Source organism: Silene latifolia, chromosome 11, assembly GCF_048544455.1.
Source record: "Silene latifolia isolate original U9 population chromosome 11, ASM4854445v1, whole genome shotgun sequence".
NCBI lineage: Eukaryota > Viridiplantae > Streptophyta > Magnoliopsida > Caryophyllales > Caryophyllaceae > Silene > Silene latifolia.
Genome location: NC_133536.1, coordinates 4775463 through 4780049, shown reverse-complemented (window position 1 = coordinate 4780049; position 4587 = coordinate 4775463). Strand labels below are relative to the sequence as shown.

Sequence of the window (4587 nt, the reverse complement as noted above, 5' to 3'; positions counted from 1 at the left end):
TGTCTTTTTTGCTTTAGTGACGACCTACTTGCCTTTCTCTTTTCAACCATTACTAGTTCTATTACCCGTAAAATTCACGGGGTTAGCTATGTTGTCACGTTAATGGTGTTATATAAGCCTAGATTTGCGGTCGTACTAAGTCTAATGACAGAAAGGACTCGTAAGAAAAAAGTTTTTGTTAATTAGTACATATATTGCATCGTCAGAGTATATTTTCCACAATTTTGTAAACGTTTACCACTGATTATTAGTATTATGCCACGAATATTGCTATGTTTATTAGTATATTATCACGATTATTATTATTATTATTGTCTTCAATTTTTTTAGCTACGTAATTTATTCAACCTTAAAAAGATTTTATTTTTTATAGAAATTTTTATTTTTTTATTTGTGAACTATAATTCAATATAGATTATTAGTATTATGCCCCTGCTCTAGATATTATTCCATATGCCGCCCCTCCGAACCCTCCAGCCCATCCTCTTAATCCCCCAGCAACCCGCTATCTGATTATTCAAATGCAGTTCTCCCAGCATCTTGTTTTCACCCCTATGGAGAATTTTTTTTGGTTTGATTTTGTTCTTCCCCCAATGCATAGCTGGAACGACATTGCTCCTCCGGTAAGATACCATTTTAACTCCTTCTATAATGGTCATAATTTGTTTCCCAACCTTTCCAGTGAGGATAGGGCTCCCCATTTCGATAGTCCACTGTCCATAACTAATTCTTGGCCTGATGGTGTTGTTGTGTTTGGGTCGTATGATGGGCAGACCACCACTTTCCTCCCTTTGAACTATACCCACCATGAACTTCATAATGTTTCTGAGCTCGTTAATTCTGTATTGGTGCTTGAGTTTTTCGATATCATTCCTGCTCCGGTTGGTTTTATCAATGTTCTCCCACTGCCTGGAGTTTTTCGTATATTTTACTATTCTTATAACGTAGGTCTTTCCATCACATATAACTGTTTCCGTGATATTCCAATGTTGCCCCGTTTATGTGATGACTGGGACAGTTTTGCCTTGAGGTTAGACTTTGAACGTCACCTCGTCATCGGTTCTCAATTCCGTCCTACTATCCCTGACATTCTCTTTTCCGCCATTACCCGACCCAGCCAAACGTTAACAACTTTTGGTCGGGTGCTGTGACGGTTTTCGGGAGTCTTGGTTATCGTCCGCCGCCCCTTCCCCCATCCTTCTATCCCCTTCCTCCTTCTCATTATCCCTTTGCGGCCGTTCGAAACCGGGTTAATGCTGTTATTGTTCTAGACTTCTTCTAGCATTTGGTTTACTTGTACGTGATTTTTTGACTTATGTTATTGGTTATATTGTAACCGTATTGGTATTATTTTTCACTTTTATAAACGTTATTTGTCATTTACCTTTGATTTCCATATTGTTGGGTGTGATGATTTTGCTAAATTTAATACAATCAAATGCATTATTTGTGATCAACGTGGTTTGCAATATGTACAATCGTTGTCGGATAACAAAAGAGTAGGCATATATATACAAGTTGACTTTGTGATCCTATATATAAGGAGTATATGCCACATATTTACATACAAGGACAATAGCTACAATTTTATTAAAGAAGATATAACTAGTGCATAATTAAACACTAACCCGACAAGAATAATAATCACCTATATATATACTATTTACTAAATTGATCCTATTTTGTCAACAACTATACCAATAATACCTTTGTCACTGATTTTAACAATGGTTTTTGTTAATAAACGTTGTTGTAACTTGTAAGTTTGTAATTAACACAAAGATTAAAATGTCAACCCGAAGACTACGCTAAATGAAATCAAACGGGTATCTCTCAGTATATATATATCTGAACGTATGTGTAATCATGTATAGAGCTCCTATTACAATGAAATTATACGAACGTTTAAAATACTTAATTTTACCTTTTAAACAAATTATGCATTTGTTTTTTATTATAATAATAATAATAATAATAAATATACTTCTCACTATTGATAGATTGTAAGTTAGGATTTAGGTGTCTTATTTATATACTCCCTCTCCCACGTACTCTGTAGAACCGAGTGAATAATAATTTAAATTTGCTTTATTTTAACTGAAAGAGTAGTTATCTGATGGTGCATTGTTGAGAAGAATTATGCTTTATATTCAGTTAATTGTCAATCTTATGCACGTACTCCGTACTATATTCTCTATAGCATCGTTCATGTTTGTCAATGGATCACCTTAACGCCATGCATAATTAGAAATTAATGAATTACACAACAAATTAACAGTTTCCCTTTATCTCAGTCGATAGTGTTAGTGATTTTGATCACATTACATTTAAGTGTATTCGGGTTTCTTATGTCAAATCGGTTTGAGCTCGTAATGGATATAATGTGAGTCGGGAATACGGAGTGTGTGACACCCCTCGATGAGGTAACTAAAAGTAACTAGTAAATCGTGGCGGAAACACGAGATTTTTAAAACTTTTAAGACTTCTAACGAAGTCCAACGCGGGGCATCACCAACACGATAACTAAGTTTAGTTAGTTAAGTTTAAGTTTACAACACAAGTCTATTTATTGGGGAAAAGATATCCCACGAATTAACATAAGTTCAAGAGTAGGTGAGTCTATTATGTAATAACTAATAAGGTCCGAGGTAAGAACTCGCTAGCTCACACGGTCTTGCCCACTTAAGCTTCATCACCAACCTGTCATTCATAATAAATATGAAAGCCACAGTCAGTGGGGAGTAACTCAGGGTTCTCCCAGCCACAATATGTCAAAATACAAATAATTAAGAATTTAATTAAATAAACAAGCATGAGAGTAACATACTTACGGTGACGAGAGGATCATGATTAGTATACAAAATGCAATAAGAGTAGTTACGCATAAATGAGAGAAGAATTATTAGATCAAACTGTCACACATCAACCCGACTCATATGTAAGACAATTTACAAAGTATAGACTCAAACAAGACAACCCTCTAGACTCCAACCTCTTGGTAGGACGACGATCATAATACGGTCCTAGTCTAAACCTGGCGGACTCTCGGGATGGACGACACCCGATTCGACAAACGATACCAAATCGTATCCAAGACTCGAAATATGGTACACCTAACCGTGCCCGAACTCGAGTAACCTCAAGCGGAACCTTGTCACCTAACCGTGACCCCCGGTCCGAAAAGGCGGAAGGAAAAAAAATAGCCCAACTCGGAAACAATGGCACCTAACCGTGACCCAATGTCCGAGGGCAAATAAATAGGGAATGTCGAGTAGTCTCACAATGTAAAACGTCACACTCGGGTCCGAACAAGAACCAATACCATTATGCATGATCATAACATTAATGAGTCTTAAAGTAACCAATTATCAATAGGAAAGAAGATGCATGCATAGCTCAATCATTATTAGAAGTCGCAAGTGAAATAGAACAAACAGGGGACTCCCAGCCGGGTGGTGTACCGGCCGCCGGGCCACCGGCTGGGAAAACATGTCAAAATCAGAAATTTAATAAAACTTACAGTGCACTCCCAGCCGGTCAAGAGCCGGCCGATCACCCTACTGGGACTACTGACCAAATTTCAAAAACTCATAAAAACCTTTAGTGCACTCCCAGTAGGTCACCCATTGTCGGTCCCTACTGGGAATACTGACCAAATTTCCAAAACACAAAAAGACCTTGAGTGTACTCCCGGCCCGGTCACCCGGCCCGCCGTCACCGGTGGGAATACGACCAAAACTCAAAATCACCTAAAATACTCGGTGTACTCCCAGCCGGTCAAGAGACCGGCCACGATCACCTAGTGGGACTACTGACCTTTCTAAAATATGCTCAAAACTTACAGAAACTCCCCCGGTCAAGAGACTGGCCGCCACGGCCACCCTACTGGGACTACAAACACACGGGTTCAATGCATAACACTTCCAAACCATTTGAAACCAACAAAAATCGTTTCCCATCAATTGTTTACGTATCCTAGCATGATTCTAACTCGGAAAAACAACATATTTGAGCATGTGAATGGGTAATTTCGGATTCAAGAGATGTAGCATGAGATTTTCATCCAAACATGTGAGAATTGCAAACAAGCATGATATTCAACATCCAAATTAGCACCAATCATGAAAGATACAACTTTTAACATTCATATGAGATTATAACTACATAAAACCACACAAAATTCTAACATAAAAGTCGAGTAACCCATCACCGTTACCTTTTTGCACTTCAATCTTCTAAAGACTCGTCAATGATGTAGCTATCCTCCTCCGGGTTGTCCAAGTTCTCCCCTAAACACAAAAATAGAGATATTAAGTCCAGAATTCACATCCTTGAAAGATGATAATTTCGAAATAGAGAGAAAGATGACAACTTTCTTACTTAGAAAGAAAGGAAATGAGAAAAGGAAGAGGATGGCGCGAAAAGGAACGAGATTGGTGAAGAATTGAGTGAGATATGGTGGTTTTTAGGGTTAGTAAGGGAAGGTTCAACAATGGTGGGGTGGTTGTTGGGAAATTTCAGAAATTACAAGTGAGGGAGATGAAGTTGTGAGGGTTTAGTTGAGGTTTTGTGTAGAGAAAAGAGGGG

General features: G+C 38.0%; 1 long non-coding RNA gene across 1 annotated transcript; it reads right to left on the bottom strand.

Moving 5' to 3' along the window:
• Nucleotides 1–2537: 2537 nt before the first annotated feature.
• LOC141612649 (uncharacterized) lies at nt 2538–4289 on the bottom strand. Its single transcript, XR_012529130.1, has 2 exons — nt 4217–4289; nt 2538–2700 (listed from the first exon to the last, which is right to left on the bottom strand). It is a non-coding gene; the product is annotated as an uncharacterized LOC141612649 (long non-coding RNA).
• Nucleotides 4290–4587: the final 298 nt, after the last annotated feature.